Raw genomic sequence first — 20266 nt, 5'->3', positions numbered from 1 at the left:
CTGTATCTATCTATAGAGAGATATCTATATCTATATAGATACCTATAGATACCTATAGATATATATATATCTTCTATAGCATAACACCATTTACTCTGTTACTCTGGCATAAAGAATGGTACTTAGTTAACAGGTAGTTAGTTAACATATTATCATAGTGGACCAGAAAACTATTTCAAACTACATGCCCAAATACCTCCTTTATCAATAGACTTTTCTTTTATTACCATTCTCTAGTTAGATCTTAATGACTTCTCATTCAACTGAAGCCAAATTCATCTATTATATATTAAGATACTGTATTTGAGAATGAATTTTAATGAAATAATTAAAAGTGCTGCCAGATATTTTTCTCCACATGTCTTCTAGTAAAATTCTTTTTTTACATCTTTTTCATAAATCTTGGGGATTCAAATAACATACACTGGTATGTTGAAGACTGATACCCTATTAATTAAACGAATAAAGCAAGACACAATTTGAATTTAGCTTAATAAGCAAACCAATGTGAAAGCAGCTGTGTCCCATTAGCTTCTGATTTTCTGCAAAATAGAGAGGGAATCAGATACACAAAACAAGTGTCTAAAATTGAGCAGCTTGTGGTTATGTTACTATAGCTACCAGAGGTCTTTCTGATGCTTTCCTGGGTTGGCAAAGAAATAGACTGTTTGGAATAGTGACACTAAAAACCCTTATGCACTGAAATGGTGCTGACATTTGACCATGAGTCTTCAGTTCCTCCACAGAGTTAACACATGGATGTGAAGGGAGAAAAGAAAGAGAGAAGGAAAGAAAGAGAGAAAGAGAGAGAGAGAGAGAGAGAGAGAGAAAGAAAGAAAGAAAGAAAGAAAGAAAGAAAGAAAAATTCAAATTACCTCATGAACATTAGATCATTTTTTCTATTAGCCAAGGAAGTGAAATTTTGCAGTTTAAAAACAAATGTGAGGGTAGGAATATTCCAGATCACTTATATGCTACCTCTTGAAAGTTGATCTGATAGCTCTCAATAAAAATAAACCCACCTGGGAGGGCATTTAGGAAGTGGAGATGTTAGTGATACACAACATAGAGAACTTGTCTTGAAGGAACTCTTTTCCTTAAGGAACTCCTGTAGATGTACATGGCCCAATAAGGAATCTCTTTCCGCTAGTTTGGCTCTGTAGCTGTAATGAGAAATATATCCAAGACCAAATAATCAAAGTGAGGGAGAAAACATAAATTTCCCTTCTCTTTACAGATAAATGCACAGGTTAAGTTTTCTGTTGTTGTTTCTTTGTGGTTTTATTTGTTTGTTTGTTTTTGTTTTTTGTATTTTTTGTGGGTTTTTTGTTGTTTGTTTCTTTGTTTTTTGTTTGTTTGTTTGTTTGTTTTTTCAGAAATCTTGATACCACCATAGGGTTGATGAAAATTTCCTGGAGGATTATATCATGACCATAAAGAAATTACGCAGATTCCAAGAATACTTGGGAGTTGATTATGTTCTTTTTTAATGGGTACCAGTTACCTCCATCCTTCCATTTGTTCTTATGAGAGAAATACTTTTTCTTTTAAAATTAAAAGATTAAACAGAAACCTGGAGTAAGCCTTTAAGACTCAAGAGGACTCCAGGGTGGGAAGGGGCAGAGCCCCATGGCTCAGAATTCTTTTCTTTCCAATTTACATAGTCTTGAGTTTTTCTGCTGTAATTAAAATCACCCAATACCCCATTGCCCCCTCAACAAGCACAGATCACTTTTTAGCACACAGTATCTCCATTAATATTTGTGAAATGACAGACTTGTGAATGACAGCATTCTTTTTCGGGGCAACGGTCTAATGATAAGTCCCATACTGTCATCTACCTGGTTTCTCAGCTGAGAAATTTCTAGCATTTTGGTGACTCACCCAATGTATGGCCTCACCTTTTGCATTTGACATAGGAAGTGTGATTTAATTCTTTTCAGAACCAACAGGGTAAAGAACATTCTACCATCATAATAATATGCATAGGACAAGAATGACACCCATATGTAAACAGTAGGGCTCTATCTGTACATTCTTCTTGTTTGTTTGCGGAGATATAAGAAGCTGTGTGCAGCACCAATAAATAGAGCCACTGCTACTGTCATTCCACAATTGTGAATAAAAAGATAAGGAATGGGATTTTTGTTTTTTTAAGGACAAGATAATGGCAAGTTCATGGTCAAATCCATTTGCCCAGAGCAATTGCAATGGTGTCCATGCCTTCAATATAACTAATGCAAAGTTTGTCAGCTTTCAGCCAATTAATTTTCTGAGTAAAGGTATGATAGCAAAAAGGAAAACAAAAAGAAAACCAAACAACTGAGGTAAAGAATGCCGTGACTGGCATTACTTTATAAAAATCAAGTAAGCTATATTGGTACAGGACTACCAACTTCTCAATAGACAGACTGTATGATGCTGGGAAAATTCTTTCTTTCTAATTTTCTCTCTTGCTCTCTCTCTTTCCTTTTATTTCTCTCCTTCTATCCCCCCCCCATTCCTCTATAATCTAAGAGGAAATAGTCATTTATTGGTTTGCCTCATTTTTTCTTCTATGATCATTTGTTTCTTACATTCCACATATGAGTAAAGTCATATGGTATTTGTCTTTCTCTGACTGACATACTTCACTTAGTGTAATACTATCTAGCTCTAAGAAACAGACTCTTAACTACAGAGAACAAACTGATGGTTACCAGAGGGGAGGTGGATGGGGAGAATAGGTTAAATAGGTGAAGGGGTGCATTTGTCATGATGTGCACAAACTTTAAACAATCTAAGAAGAAATAACTTACGTAAATATTTGCACCAAGCCATGGCAGGAATTAGTCAAAACACATATATACACAGATTTTATATACCTCTAACTCGCTTTCTTCCTTTTTGCAAGACAATTTTTGAATAAATCTAATACCAGCAAATTAGTGCAGTTTGCAGATTAAAAGATTCATGATTAAATGGATGCAACATTATATGGAGGCTAATTTTGTCAACATATAGTTGAAGGTGTACTTTTGTGCCCAGCTGTGCCACTGGTAACATGTTTATTTGAACATATGCATGGGTGTTGTCTTAATGTGTGGTACTTACTTATCAAATCATCTTTAAGAAACGTGGCAAGACTGATGTAGAAATAAAATATGGGTTTTTCCTTTGCAGCAATATTATAGTTTTCCTGTTGGTGCATAATTTTTCAACAGTGAGTTTTGCTCTGGCAACCTGGTATTTATATGTGAACTACACCACATCATCACATCCTCAAAGAATTTAAATGACTCCAAAATTACAACATAGAAAAATGTGAAAATGAAGATTCAGGGTAACAATTTCCGGGCTTCTAAAACAATGGCTGAAGTAATCACAGTATCAAAAAGGTCTCCATGTTTCACTTCAGAATAGCAATTAAGCAAACCCAGCTTTTCAGCTAAGACAAATAAATAAGGCCAAACACTCAATTGTAATGTTTGTGTATGGTGTGTGCGTGTGTGTGTGTGTGTGTTGGTAGTGTTTCCTTGATTTTAGTGGAGGCTGTTAGATGACAGAAGCAAGGGATTCAATGTTAATTTTCTTTCAGTTTCTTGTCAGTTGTGTTTCCAATACAGAAAGAACAGCTCTACAGGTCTTGGCTGCATCTGTTGGAAACAAGACAGGTATAGGGTTTCTGTTGTTAATTCTGTCCACTCTGCTTTTCTTAAAAAAGGGGACACGGTTACTTTAAATTACCAGGCACATGCAACATTGTTAAAACAACATAATTATGATGTACTGTTTCTCCTGTCTTCTTTGTTTTCGGAGCAGGTGTGCAGGAAAAAGGGCTGGCAGAGCAGCTATGGTGTTACATTTCGGTTTTGTGTACACAAGTCACCAGCTGTGTGATCTGGAGTAAGTGACTGTCTGAATTTTTTTTAATGTTTATTTATTTTTGGGAGAGAGAGAGAGACAGAGAGAGACAGACAGTGTGAGTGGGGGAGGGGCGGAGAGAGAGAGGGAGACACAGAATCTGAAACAGGCTTCAGGCTCCGAGCTGTCAGCACAGAGCCCCACGCGGGGCTCGAACCCACAAACCGTGAGATCATGACCTGAGCCGAAGTCGGACGCTTAACTGACTGAGCCACCCAGGCGCCCCTGAATAAGTGACTCTCTAAAACTTATCTTTAATTATCGGCATGGAAAAATAAATATTGACCTAAATTTGTCAAATGATGTATATTAAAGCTACCTAAGAAAATATGAGTCACTAAGAAAATACAAGCCATCCCTGTCTTTATCGGGTATGTCAAATAAAAAGTGCTTGTCTACAACCCTGTTCGAGGGAAATTATTCTCTTATTGTTCCCCATTGCTCTCTAGGAATTCACTACTGTATTTTTTCATCAAGTATTTCATGAACACCCACTAATTGTATAGTTCAGTGGAGAATTAAAAAGGTTAAGTTGTGGCAACTCTCAAGTAATTCATGTGAGCATTTTTCACAAACTTCCTCCTATACAAGTGAGGTGTCATATTTACTGCTCTTATCACATATGTAGAGATAATAGATGCTTACAAAAAAATTAAGGACATTAAGAGGTAATGAAGAAGGTGTGGGTGATTTCACAGAAAAGTTCTGGATGTACATGGTCCGGGAGAGTAGCAATTAGCCAGAAGTGGTTATCGAGCACCTGAAATATGACAACTCCCTAATGAGGTGCACTGTGACGTGTAAAATCCACACCAGATTTCAAAGACTCAATAAGAAAAGACTATAGGGGCGCCTGGGTGGCTCAGTCGGTTGAGCGGCCAACTTCCGCTCAGGTCATGATGTCACGGTTTGTGGGTTCGAGCCCCGCGTAGGGCTCTGTGCTGACAGCTCGGAGCCTGGAGCCTGTTTCGGACTCTGTGTCTCCCTCTCTCTCTGCCTCTCCCCTGCTTGAGCTCTGTCTCTCTCTCCGTCTCTGAAAAATAAATAAACGTTAAAAAAGTTTTTTAAAGAGAATATAAAATATCTTTATATTGATTTCATGCTGATATGATCATCTTTTGGTTATATTTGGTTGCATATAGTGTTGAAATTAATTTCAGCTGTTTCATTTTACTTTATAAAATATGGCTACTAGCAAATTTAAAATTGTATATGTAGCTAGCTTATATTTCTATTGACTGTTGCTATTATAGTACAAGTACTTTTGAATAAGCCAAAAAAAAAAAAAAAGAAACAAAGAAAACAGGAAAGAGAGAAAGAAAAATCAAAGAGAAGAGGATGAAATGAGGAATTAAGTGGTGTATCTTTGCCCCTCTTATCTTACGCTTTGGGGCTCCTACCCAAATATGAATGTGACAGTAATCAAATGATGCAAATCTGATTTGTATGAAAATTGAACATTCTTCTTTTCTGCATTTTTGCTATTCTAAGAAACACAAAATAAAAAAAAAACAATTTAGGAGAGAGGGTATGGGTCATGAAAAATAACCTTTGTTATTAATGATCAATTCATAATTCATTGCCTTGGCAGAGATAGTATTTGGTCCTTTAGACCTTCAGAGTCAGAGACACGGGCCACTAGGGAAGGCCACCGGGAGTTTAATACATTTGGTTTGAGTTCTGGATCTCCTTAAAAGCAGGTGGCAAGGCAAGGATTTTAGTGGAAATGCTTCATTAGGGAGGTGATCCCAGGAACATTTGTTGGTGGGGTAGGAAGTGAGATTGACTAGAGGAAGCCAATTTATCACTGGTTCACTGGAGCTTTTGAGGAGCTCCTGGAGACCTCTAGTAAGTTCATGCCCTCCAGCATCCTCTCTTCTAAGGAGTGGAGGACTGAAGTATTTATTCAGGAGAACCTGGGCCCATTGGTGGAGAATAGCTCTGGAGAGGTCTTAGCTCTCTGCCACTTCCACGATGCACAGTGCAGCCTCAGAGAGATTCAGCCAAAATACCATAAATTCTGGGAGCTGAAAGTTAGGCCAGTCTGCCTGGAAAGTCTCTGTGGGATACAGATAAAGCACTGATAATGTCTGTGATAGTTCATCCTGTGTACTGCTCCTCCATCCATACTCCAGGTTAGTTGCAATCTCCCCCATGCCATTGTTTCTTCTGTTTGGCAGTTAATTACAGTTTTCAAGGAAAACACGTATTAGGGAGACAAGTTACAGTCTCCGTTTTTGCAGTCAGTGAAAAGACCATAACCAATATTTATTATGTCTGTTCTCTACCATTTATTCATTTCCCTCGCACTCAGTCAGCATTTACACTGGTCTAGGTTCCTTGCCCAGTGGTTTAACCCCAACCTTCTCTGAGAGATGTGAGATCCTAGTTAGTATGACCTTATCAGGCCATACTTGCTACCACTTCTCCCCCGCCCCCACCCCATGTCTATCACTGGATATGAAAATATAAAGATACCCCAGTGAATCTCCTGAATTTCAGACTTGTGACTTCTTGTCTCCATAGTGTAATAGGAACCCTATTTCCTTTTGATATTTAGCACCCATGATCATTTCTAGTATAGTAGCAATTCCTTTCTTTGCCTGACCTTCTTGATCGAGACAAGAAAATATTTAGGTTAAATATTTACCGTGTTCTCTAAGGATGATCCTTGGTGGAAGGGTTTCCCACTTTTGGTAATCAAGACATCTCGACAGAACTGTAGGGCTGGGAAGCACAGGTTCCCCACGTGGGTCAGGAGGAGTGATGAGTGGATGAGCTACTTCTGTCTCCATCTTTTCTTTTCTGGATTCAAGTCTTCTAGCAATCCGGGACTCTAAACCATGTAATGATGGCTGGTTGGAAAGATACACCACATCCTGGAGAGTCCCACCCTGTGGGATGTCGTCTCTAAGCTAACACGCAGAACTCCGAGCTTTTGACCTTTTCCTCACTGCCCTACCTTTACTACTGGAGGATTTCTTTTTTGTGTTGTTTTTTTTATTCACTAAGCTGCCATTCTGAATAAAGGTTTCCATTCTTTTCCTTTTAGAATTAATTCAGAGGGGACTATATGTATATTTTTTTAATAAAAAAGTAAGAAGAGCAAGTGAGTAATTTTAACTTGATTCAAAAGACTGATGCAGTCAGGCCAAAGAGGAAAAGGTATCTACCTTTTGATAGATATTTGTGTGAAATTGTAACAGTATTGTGTGGTACAGACACCCTGAACAAAATCAAAAGGCAGAAACCAACTGGGACTAAAGTGTAAGTGTAATATATACAGCCATTAAAAGATTACATTGTTAATATGTAAAGAATTTTTACAATTTAGTAAAGATACACATCAGCAGGGAAAAAAATGAACAGTGACATAAATAGGCTATTCATAAAGATTATGAGGGTTAGGAAGATTAGGAAGGTAATATATGTGTAAAAAATGTTGATTTTCTTCACTAGAAAGGAAGACCTATTGCAAACAAAATCATTCTCTGTAACTTATACGATGAGAAATACTATCACTTTGAGAGCGTTTTAAAATTGTCACTGTTAAACCTAAGCTTTAAAAACATCATTCTTTTTAAAAAGAGAAAATTGTTCGGTTTTAAAAACAGGAAGTGGTCCTGGGAAAATTGCATTGGAGAAAAGCATACAAATGCATTTATAAGATCTAAATACATGTACGCTACATTACAGAGTTTTTTGGTTTTTTGTTTTTTTTGTTTTTATTTTTTTTTCAACGTTTATTTATTTTTGGGACAGAGACAGAGCATGGACGGGGGAGGGGCAGAGAGAGAGGGAGACACAGAATCGGAAACAGGCTCCAGGCTCTGAGCCATCATCAGCCCAGAGCCCGACGCGGGGCTCGAACTCACGGACCGCGAGATCGTGACCTGGCTGAAGTCGGACGCTCAACCGACTGCGCCACCCAGGCGCCCCTACAGAGTTTTTAGTAGTAGCAACTATTATTAAATTGCTTATTTGTCCTGCAACAAGAACAACACAAACCTAAAATAATTACACACACACACACACACACACACACACACAACAATGTCTACATAAAATGTAAGATTATAACATAGCTATGAACATAGTGATATGTCTTTATTAAAAAAGATATGTAATAATGTAGTAAGTGAGAAAAACGGATTACTCTTAATGCCCAAACCATTTATTTTAGAACCATACTTGGTTACGAAATGTTTCATGTGTATTTGTCTTGACCACTTAGCAAGTTCAGGAGCTTATGATGCAAGGGAATTTGTTTTATTTTATTGTTATATATATTTTACACCTTACGTTCTAAATCATTATAGGAAGTCCAAGTAGACTGAATTCATATAAGTGCACGCGTGCACACACACACACGCGCGCATCCCTCACACATAGATACTCTCTTTAGATAGAAAAACATTTTATTTCTTCCTAAGTTTTGCTGATGCAAAAGCTATTTTTCCTCTCATAGTTTTGTTTGTGGAAACTTAATTTTCTTTTCCAAAATAAAAAAAGTGAGAAAAACAAGTGAGAAATTATAATTTGATCCAGAAGAGACATGTGATGAAACCAAGTTAATGAGATAGATTCTTGCCAGGCTCTACCACAGGTCTGGTACCTTGCCAGAGGAATGAAGGAAAGATGAGCAATTCTTTTGTGTTAGATTTTAAGGAAAAAAAAAAATAAACGACGAAAAAAATAAGCAATGAAATTTTTACTAATGAGGAAATCTGAAGAGGTCCTTAGAGCACATTGGGAAATAGACTTTACAGAGAAGAAGAAGTTGGAGGAGGAGGAGAAGAAGAAGAAAAACATGGAACTCAACATATGGAGTCCTCTGCTGGAGCAGAAGTTGCAATTTAGAAACTGAGAGTATATAACTTCCGAAACTCATGACTAGGGGAGCCCAGTACAAGACTGGGTTTTTCTACTGGATGTTCACCTCTATTAAATAAACTGTAAAACATAAATTCCCTAAATCGCACCAAAATTCCCTGAATACCTACATCATGTGTATGAATTTTGCTGTCGTTAAAGCTCTACTTAACAAACCATTGTTCGATAACTGCTCTCAAACCTACCATTTCCCTTTAACAAGGCTTGGAAATGGGTCTAGAGATCAAACTTTTACAGTAGGAGCAGCTCAAGGGAAATCAGCAGTGTTTTAATGATAATAAATGACCTATCTACGTTTTTTTAAATGTTCATTTATTTTTGAGAGGGAGAGAAAGAAGGAGTGGAAGAGGGGCAGAGAGAGAGGGAGGGAGAGGAACCAAAGTGGGCTCTGTGCCACCCCATTTGTGGGCCCAAACCCACAAACTGTGAGATCATGACTGGAACCAAAGCCTAACCAACTGAGCCAGCCTATCTACATTTTTTAGAGACTGTTCTGAATCTCAGAAATTTGAGTACTAATGAAAGATTAGTAATATAAAAGAACCTTAGAACTCAATCTCTTTTCTCTCTTCCCCTCTCTTCTGCCTCTGCCTTCTTCTCCTCTTCCTCCCATCCTCCCTGCCTCCCTCTCTTTGCCCCTTCCTCCTTCCCTACCTTCCTCCCTTCCTCCCTTCCTTCCTTCCTTCCTTCCTTTCTTTCTCCCCTTCTTTCCTTCCTCCCTTCCATCCTTCCTCCCTTCCTTTCTTCTTTGTTTCTCTGCTTCCTTCCTTCCTTCCTCTACCTCCCCCTTTTCCTCTCTCTCTCTCTCTCCCCATCCCCCATTATTTTATTTGACTGGTGAGGCCAACATAATTTGTCTAGGTGTACATGGAGCGATAACTTAGTTTCTGGCTTCTTTCCACTATGTCTTGAATCACAATATCAGTGAGCTCAAAAATATTTTGGCTGTAATCAAGAAGCTTTTGTTACATAATCTCTGTGTATCCAAAATTGGTCTAAGGGCTATGGAGTCATGTAAGGATGTTAACGCATGACCCAAATTACCCTCAGCGTTGAGATAGCAGAAGAATTATAGGTGGAAGGTAATCATCTAATCATAATTATCAAAACTGAATAGGAGTTCAAACTATAAAAGTTTTTTACTTCTTTCAAAATTACAATAATACATTTCATTGTGCATTTTATGAAAGAGCGGTAAGCTTAGCTTTTCACATTAACTCCAGGGATAGGATGAAAAGAAATAATAATGAACATAAGTCTGAATTTTATCTGTTGTGAGAGAAAAAGTCAGTTCTTCATCAGTGGTTTTATACATTTCTCTTCACCTTTGTTCAGGTTATAAACAGAGAAATTCTGTGATAATGTGCCTCACAATAAAGCAACTTCTAATAGAATTTGTTTGGCCATCAGATCCTGACCTCTGCCGCTCGTTTTGTTCAGTTATCTCTTTAACCTTATGCTAATACGATTTTCCATTTTACACAATTGAATTTCCTGGACCTTAGTTCGAGTGGTAAGGGGTTATACACACACCTAGATGCACTTTTGTTGTTTATATGAATATAGTTGTCACTGGTTGTCTTCCTCAGCGTAAAGATTAAAAGCCAGCTCCTCACAGGGAGTAATAAACTCCAATTAAACTTGATATTTGAAGCATTTCACAGTGAGTATAACCCCTAGAAGATTGTGGCGCATATCGTCATCAGTCTGCTGTCATACACCGTGTGGACCCAAGAGCTCATTTTAGTGTTTTGTCTATGTTGGCGACATGACATGCCCCAAAACAGAAGATTGATTGACACTGAAATGCCATTTTAATTCAAAAAAATGTTGCCGGGTTATATTTGTATTGATCTTTTGATTATTTTTTTTCACAACTTAAAAGATGAGTCTTGTCAAATTTCAGGAAACACTGTTGTTTTCAGTAGATAGAAAGGCTTTCTAGAATGGGAACTCAGTTGACACGTATCATCCTTTCCTTTCTGACATGACTGATAATGTTTCTCTATACTCACTGGCATGAGACTAATAAGAAAATCATAGCAGACTATTGATACCAGAGAAAAAACATGAACGAGACTTTCAAAAGGTCCCATTGCAATTCAGTGATTTAGGAAAAGAACACAGTAGAATGACAGATTATTTTCTGATACTGGGAATATATGTGGATTATATAGAAGGTTCTCACTTTTGAGAAGACTTTTTTAAAGTTTATTTATTTATTGAGAGAAAGCGAGAGGGCAAACAGAGAGGGACAAACAGAGAGGGACAGAGATATCCACAAGCAGGCTCTATACTGCCAGTAAGGAGCCCGATGGGGGACTCAAACTCATGAACCTTGAGATCGTGACCTGAACCGAAATCAAGAGTCAGATGCTTACCCGACTGAGCCACCCAGGTGTCCCTGGAGAAAATTTTTGAAAAGCAATACATACTTTTCTAAGATATCTGGAGGTCTTATTCTGTTACATAATATATATTGTCTGTTTGACCTTTAAAGTAAGTATCCTTAACTTAATTCACCTGCTGAAAATCTGTAGTAAATTACATGAAATCATCTCATAGCCTAAAAGTCAGTGATTGGAATGAAACACATGATCTATGCAAATAGCTGTAAAAGACAAGTTAGAGCCTGAAAAAGAAGGAAATTAGGAGAACAAAGTTTTGTATAAGACATAAAATATTTTTTTTAATATAATGAGAAGCAGAATATATGCTGCCACATGCTAATGGATACAAATAAAATGAAAACTCTTGGAGAGACAGTTCATTTTCTTCCAATGTCGAGAAAGTATCGGCAGAGGAGTTGAAGTCGAGTCAGATATGGGAATGAGTGGGTTTTCCGATCACAGACGTGTTAGGCAGTGGCAACTCTTTTGTCCTATCTCAGAATATAAAAGGTGGAATGAGTGTTTGAAGTCATAGGTTGGCAGAGGTGCAGAGAATGTCCCATAGTTCCTTAAAACGTCTCACTTGTGTGCGTGTATTTGTGGATATGGGGAATCATCATGTGTGTATGGGGAAGACAAAGACAGTTCTTCTCGACAATTCTGTTCCTGTCCCCTGGTAAAATTCTTTTAAAAAATTTTTTTATTAGTTTCCTTTATTTTTGAGAGGCAGAGAGAGGCACGGTATGAGTGGGGGGAGGGGCAGAGAGAGAGGGAGACACAGAATCCGAAGCAGGTTCCAAGCTCCGAGCTGTCAGCGCAGAGCCCGATGCGGGACACAAACTCATGAGAACCGTGAGATCATTGACTGAGCTGAGGTCTGACGCTCAACCAACTGAGCCACCCAGGCGCCCACCCCTGGTAAAATTCTTACTGACTGTTTTGGTTTCAGCATAAGCATTTTGTTCCTGTGATTCATTTATGTAGACTTGACTTTCCCTTCTTGACATTTCTATAGCACGTTTTATGTTTTTTTTATAACTTGATATTGTACCTTCATTACATGATTGTACATTTATGTCCCCTGTTGGACTATAATCTCCTGCAGCTAATAAGTGAATGCTATTAATTTCTGTGGGCTCAGAACCAGCCTTATAGCCTGGCACATTGTAAATTTTCATTGAGCCCATTGTTTTTAACTGAATGAAAGAATTGATAAATATAAAGGGGGTTTTAACCTCCTCTCATTATTTTGAATTTTTGTTTATGATGGGAGTGCAGGCTCTTTCTTTTATAAGGAATATATTTGTGGCTATAAGTATGTGTTTTATCAAAGGGTCATATTCCTGACTATATTCTTCCCGAAGCATTTTAAACAACATAATTTTGTGGGATAAAAACAAGAAGGGTTGGGAGATTGTGTAAAACCTCATAAATTGTTTATAGTTATTGAAGAATTTATAAAGAGACAACTTGAACATTTCCTTTTTATTGCTGAGTATTCGAAAAGGTTCCTCTCCCTCTAATATCAGTTATGCATGGAGGAGTACTTTGTAGGTAAGCGAGAGCATCTTATAACATGAACAGCATGTGCAGGAAACATAAATATCTCTTCATATGCAACATTTAGTTATAACAATGTGAAGCTCATTCTCCTCCCACGTATTTACATGCCTACTAGAGAAACAGAAATTACTGTAGGTAGACACATGGGTATTTAGCATCAGACCTTTAGGTTACATGATTTTGAAGATAGTCAACTACGGGGTAACAATATAAACTTTAATCACCGAAGTTTTTCACCACTTATAATCTATAAAAATATTTATGACACTTAGATGCTAATTTGTGAACATTAATATTGGCTAAACAGTACTCTGATGGGAGACACCCATTTTATTTAGGAATGGAAAAAGAAAATGGGATATGATTAAAAGGGTCATTAAAAAGGCAAATAAAGGGTTTCGTGGTTGGCTAAGACTTAGGGATTTCAGTACTGTGGTAATTACACAGCACTATCATAAACTGTAGAAATGATTGTTGGACTGTGCCTCAGTCATACCTTTCAAATTGTTAACAGTAACAGATGGTCCCTTCAGTTTTAACCACAAAGTTGTTCCAATGAATAGATAATCTGTTTTACTTCAAAAACATTTTTTTAACGTTTATTTATTGAGAAACAGAGACACACAAAGCGTGAGCAGGGAGGGGTAGAGAGAGGGGGAGACACAGAATCCGAAGCAGGCTTCAGGCTCTGAGCTGTCAGCACAGAGCCCGACGCAGGGCTCGAACTCAAACTGCGAGATCATGACCTGAGCCAAAGTCAGTCACCCAACCAGCTGAGCCACCCAGGAGCCCCAATCTGTTTTACTTTTAAATTCTCACAAAGAATTCAGGAATTCTTACATTATAAAATATCAATGTATATAATGCAAAACTTAAAAATTCTCTTTTTATAACCTTCTATGACTTTTTCCACCCAATCCAGCACTCTGTACAATTTTGTATATCCTTCCAGATAAGTATTCAAATATATACATGCATATATTTATACTTGTGAGCATGTGGCATTTATAGTTTATATATTAGTATATGTGCATTATATTTATATTATACACCTGCTTCTCTCACATTAAATCCTTGAGAACAGATAAGTGCAATTATATGTAAGCTTTATTTTATTATTATAAGTGTCTGTAATTCCGAAGTTTGCACCACAAAAGTTTAAAACTATTTCTCTAGTTATGGACATTTAATTTGATCCAATGTTTACCTGACCAAAAGTCAAAATTCCTATTCTGGTCATGATAGAATAACAGAAAGATTTAATGTCTCCCCTTACAAAACTAGAAAGCAGAAGAAAATAAACGAAACCACTTTTTCAGATGTTGGACAACAGGAAGGACAGGTGTAGCATCCCTGAGAGAAGGGAGCAGAGCAAGGTAAGCCAGAAAATCCACCCTGGCTTTCTGCCAGAGGCACATTATAGACCAGAGTACAGGTGTGGACAAGCACTGTTCCAGGACTAGGCTTCCCCAGAGTTGTAAAAGGATCCAGGTCACATCCTGCCCAATCTGCCTTCTTTTTCTTCTTTCCCTCCTAAGCTGACTAGCAGAGCTATACTGCATTCTAGAGAATCTTCCCATCTGCTCCCATCCCACCCCCGCTGTATCTTTCATAGGTGTTATTCACAGTAAATATTTTGCATATCTATTCTGTCTTCACCAATAATTCTCAGAAACTCAGAAAGACACAGACACAGAAAAAAGAAAACTTGAGCAACGCCATTAACCAATTTAACTTAATTAACAATCTGGAAAACCTTTAACCAACAAGGGCATTTTGTTCGTTTTCCAATTGAGATAAAATGGGCATGAAGCACTGTGTAAGTGTAGTGATTTGACTTACATATACTATAAAATGATTACCACAATAAGCTTAGTTAGTATTCATCGTATCATATAGATACAAAAATGTGGATTGTTTTCTTGTGATGGAACAGTTAGGATCCACTTTCCAGAACACCATCAATTGGGGCACCTGGAGGGCTCAGTCGGTTAAGCGTCCAACTTTGGCTCGGGTTGTGATCTCTCGGTTCGTGGGGTTTGAGCCCCCAATCGGGCTCTGTGCTGACACCTCAGAGCCTGGAGCCTGTTTTGGATTCTATGTCTCCCTCTCTCTCTGCCTCTCCCCCACTGGCGCTCTGTCTCCCTCTGTCTCAAAAATAAATAAACATTAAAAAAAAACCCATCAACTGGATATAATGGATATCTGTAGACTATTTCATCCAATAACTGATTAAAATTCTTCCTAAGCTTGTGTGGAACATTCTGGGCCATAAAGCACACCTTAATAAATTTCTAATAAAGGAAATCCTACACTGTCTACTCTTAGACCACAATGTAATTCAGTAAGATAATAGCAGAAAGATAGCTGCAAAATCCCCAAATGCTTAAGAAATTAAACAACATACTCGCCAACAGCACATTGGCCAAGAAAAAAATCTCCAAGAAAATTTAAAGTATGTAAACTTAAATATAAATTTAAGTGCAACTTATCAAAATTTGTGGTGCAGATTTTGTTCTGCAGTGAAAGCAGTGCTAAGAGGAAGGTTTTTTAGCATTGGATGACTATTTTAGATGAAAAGAAAGATCTAACACAAACAAACCAAAAAGCCATATATGAAAGACCCAACGCTAATGTCATCCTCAATGGGGAAAAACTGAAAGCTTTCCCCCTAAGGTCAGGAACAAGACAGGGATGTACACTCTCACCATTGTTTTTCAACATAGTATTGGAAGTCTTAGCCTCAGCAATCAGAAAACACAAAGAAATAAAAGGCATCCAGATTGGCCAGGAAGTGGTCAAGATTTCACTCTTTGCAGATGACATGATGCTCTATATGGAAAACCCAAAAGATTCCACCAGAAAACTGCTAGAACTGATTCATGAATTCAGCAAAGTTGCACGGTATAAAATCAATATACTGAAATCTGTTGCATTTCTATACACCAATAATGAAGCAATAGGAGAAGAAATCAAGGAATTGATCCCATTTACAATTGCACCAAAACCCATAAAATACCTAGGTATAAATCCAGCCAAAGAGGTGAAAAATCTATGCACTGAAAACTGTAGAAAGCTTAAGAAAGAAAATGAAGACAACACACACACACACAAAAAAAAAGGAAAAATATTCCATGCTCACAGTTAGGAAGAACAAATATTGTTAAAATGTCAATACTACCTAAAGCAATCTACATATTCAATGCAATTCCTATCAAAATAACACCAACATTCCTCACAGAGCTAGAACAAACAATCCTAAAATTTGTATGGAATCAGAAAAGACCCAGAATAGCCAAAGCAATCTTGAAAAAAAAAACAAAGCAGGAGGCATCACAATCCCAGACTTGAAGCTGTACTACAAAGCTGTGATCATTAAGACAGTATGCTACCAACACAAAAACAGACACTCAGATCAATGGAACAGAATAGCGAACCCAAAAATGGACCAACAAACATATGGCCAACTAGTCTTTGACAAAGCAGGAAAGAATATTCAGTGGAATAAAGACAGTCTCTTCAGCAAGTGCTGGGAAAACTGGACAGCAACATACAGAAAAATGAACCTGGACCACTCTCTTACACCATACACAAAGATGAACTCAAATGGATGAAAGACCTAAATGTAAGACAAGAAGCCATCAAAATCCTCGAGGAGAAAGCAGGCAAAAACCTCTTTGATCTTGGCCGCAGCAACTTCTCACTCAGTAGTCTCCAAAGGCAAACAAAAGCAAAAATGAACTATTGGGACCTCATCAAGATAAAAAGCTTCTGCATAGTGAAGGAAACAATCAGCAAAACAAAAAGGCAACTGACAGAATGGGAGAAGGTGTTTGCAAATGACGTACCAGATAAAGGGTTAGTATCCAAAATCTATAAAGAACTGATCAACTCAACACCCAAAAAACAAATAATCCAGTGAAGAAATGGGCAAAAGACATGATTAGACCCTCCAAAGAAGACATCCAGAAGGCCAACCGACAGATGAAAAAATGTTCAACATCACTCATCATCAGGGAAATATGAATCAAAACCACAATGAGATACCACCTTACATCTGTCAGAATGGCTGACATTAGCAACTCAGGCAACAACAGATGTTGGGGAGGATGCAGAGAAAGAGGATCTCTTTTGCATTTTTGGTGGGAATGCAGACTGGTGCAGCCACTCTGGAAAACAGTATGGAGGTTCCTCAAAAATTGAAAATAGAACTACCCTACAACCCAGCAATTGTACCACTAGGTATTTATCCAAGGGGCACAGGTGTGCTGTTTCGAAGGGGCACATGCACCCCATGTTTATAGCAGCACTATCAACAACAGCCAAAGTATGGAAAGAGCCCAAATGTCCATTGATGGATGATGGGTAAAGAAGATGTGGTGTGTATGTATACACATACACACAATGGAGTATTACTTGGCAATCAAAAAGAATGAAATCATGCCATTTGCAACTATGTGGATGGAACTAGAGGGTATCATACTTAGTGAAATCAGTCAGAGAAAGATAAATATCATATGACTTCACCATATGAGGACTTTAAAAGACACAGAACAGATGAACACAAGAGAAGGGAAGCAGAAATAATATAAAAACAGGGAGGGACACAAAACATATGAGACTCATAAACATGGAGAACAAACAGAGGGTTGCTGGAGGGGTTATGGGAGGGGGGATGGTCTAAATGGGTAAGGGGCACTAAGGAATCTACCCCTGAAATTATTGTTGCACTATATGCTAACTAACTTGGATGTAAAGTAAAAAATAAAATAAAAAATTAAAAGCAAAATACAAAACAAAACAAAAATCTTAGCATCTACTTTAGGAAAATGAGTGAGTTCAATCCAAAATAACAGAAGAAAATAAATAAAACAAAAATTAGAGCAGAAACCAATGAAAGTGAAAACAGAAAATCAGTATAGAAAATCACTTAAACCAAAAGCTGGTTCTTTAAAAAGACCAAGAAAATCAGTAAACCAGTAGCCAGGAAAAGAGAGAGAGAACAGTAATATCGTTATTTAAAAACAAACAAACAAAAAAAGGATAACGAGGAAATACAAAAAGTAACAGGACTGACTTCCTGATTTCAAAACTTTCTATAAAGCCATAGTAATGAAGACACTGGTATTGGTGATATATATTTAATTTGAACAGAATAGAGAGCCCAGAAATACACCCACATAAATATGGCCAACTGATCATTGACAAAGAGCAAAAGCAAACACAGTAAAGGCAGTCTTTTCAACCAGTGACGCTAGAACAAGGGACATCTATAGGCCCCAAAAAAAAAGAAAAAAAGAAAAAGAAAAATCTAGTCACAGATCTTATACCTTTCACACAGATTAATGCTCAAAATAATCATAGTACTAAACTATGCGAGTCCTAGAAGATCCATAAGAGAAAATCTAGATGACCTTGAGCTGATGATGACTTTTTAGATAAAACATCAAAGGCATGACCCATGTAAGAAAGCATTGGTAAGGGGGAATTCATTAAAATTAAAAACGTCTGCTCTATAAACGACAAGGGAATGAAAAGTCAAACTACAGACTGGGAGGAAACATTTGCCACAGACACATCTGATAAAGGACAGTTATCCAAAGCATACAAAGAACTCTTAAAACTCAACAATAGGAAAATAAACAACCTAATCAAAACTGGGCCAAAGCCCTTTTCAGTCTTTGACAAAAAGAAGATAAACAGATGGCAAATAAGCATATGAAAGGATGCCTTACATCAGAAAGATGTAAATTAAAATAACAATGAGATACTACTATATACCTATTAGAACAGCCAAAATCCTAAACACTGACAACACTAAATGTTGATGAGCATCTGGGCAACAGGAACTCTCATTCACTGCTGGTGGGAATGCAAAATGGTACAGCCATTTTGGAAGACAGTTCCTTGGGTTCTTACAAAACTAAATATACTCTTACTATATGATCTAGCAATCACATCCCCTTGGCTTACCCAAAAAGTGGAAAACTTATGTCTACACAAAAACCTGCAGATGGATGGTTATAGCAACTTTATTCATAATTGCCAAAACTTGGAAGCAACCAAAATGTTCTTCAGTAGATGAGTGGATAAGTAAACAATGGTCCATCTAGACAATGGACTATTTTTCAGTGCTAAAGATAAATGAGCTATTAAGGGATTAAAAGGCATGGAAGAACCTTAAATGCCTATTACTAAGTGAAAGAAACCAATCTGAAAACTCTACATACTGTATGATTCCAACTCTATGACTTTCTGAAAAATATGAGGACAGTAAAATATGGAGACACTATCCATATATCCCAAATAAGAAGACAGTGGTTATCTCTAGTTAGAAGGGAAGGAGAGGTAAATAGGCATTGCATAAAGGACTTTTAGGGCAGTGAAAGCACCCTATTTGATACTACAGTGGTGGATAAATGTCATTATAAATGTGTCTGAACCCATAGACTGCCCAACAGCAGGAGTGATCCCTAATGTAAACTATAGACTCTGGATGACTGTGATGGGTCTGGGTAGGTTCATCGGTTGCAACAAATGTACTGCACTGGTTTGGGATGTTGATAATGGGGGAAGCTGTGTGTGCATGAGGGAGGGGGTATCTGGGAAATCTTTGCCTTCTGTTTAATTTTACTGTGAACTTAAAACTATTCTAAAATAATAAAATAATAAAATAATTACCTGTGCCATAATCATTTGTAGTGTCCTTTATTTTATAAAAGTAACTTTGTGCTTGCCTTAAAAAAAAATTCATGGGGCGCCTGGGTGGCTCAGCTGGTTAGGCATCCGACTTCCAGCTCAGGTCATGATCTCATGTTCTGTGAGTTTGAGCCCCACATCAGGCTCGGTGATGACAGCTCAGAGCCTGGAGCCTGCTTCGGACTCTGTGTCTCCCTCTTTCTCTGCTCCCCTCCCCCAACTCATGCTCTCTCTCATTCTTAAAGAGTAAATAAACATAATTTTTTAAATTCAGTCATATTTAGAGAATGGTAGAGAGTACTGGGTTACGTGAAAGTAGTTATTGCTTCATAATTCAATTGAGGAAGATTACACATAATCATAAATTTGGCCAAATCATATAGGACATAAATGCCATGCTCTTTAAAATGTGGTTGGAAGCCTTTGCCAACTGAAAAAGAGGTGTTAAGGGCCATCTGATTCCAGAAAATTATTCTGTTTATATGTTCTTATATACGGTTTTCTAAACTAAGTGTGGAATCATGCATGGCTATGAGGAAATATAAAACAGCATGGAAAATAACTTCTGTAAGCAAATTGCCTCCAAACCCTATAATGGCCAAACTTTCATTCCTGTCTTAGCAAAGATAATTGATGGGTAGATAAAAGCCTGTAATGTTTTGTCTATAAATAACAAAGAATGTTACATAGGAAGCAGAACAATTAGCAGATTCTAGAGTTGTTCCAGTTGTGAAACAAAAGAGCTGCTCAAAAGTCTGCTCCCTCCTCTGAAGAGCCTCCCTTGATCTCTGGCACAGCTGTAGTCCAGATGGGGGGGG

The sequence above is a fragment of the Prionailurus bengalensis genome, chromosome B4, assembly GCF_016509475.1.
Source record: "Prionailurus bengalensis isolate Pbe53 chromosome B4, Fcat_Pben_1.1_paternal_pri, whole genome shotgun sequence".
NCBI classification, from domain to species: domain Eukaryota; kingdom Metazoa; phylum Chordata; class Mammalia; order Carnivora; family Felidae; genus Prionailurus; species Prionailurus bengalensis.
Note: the sequence above shows the minus strand (reverse complement) of the source record.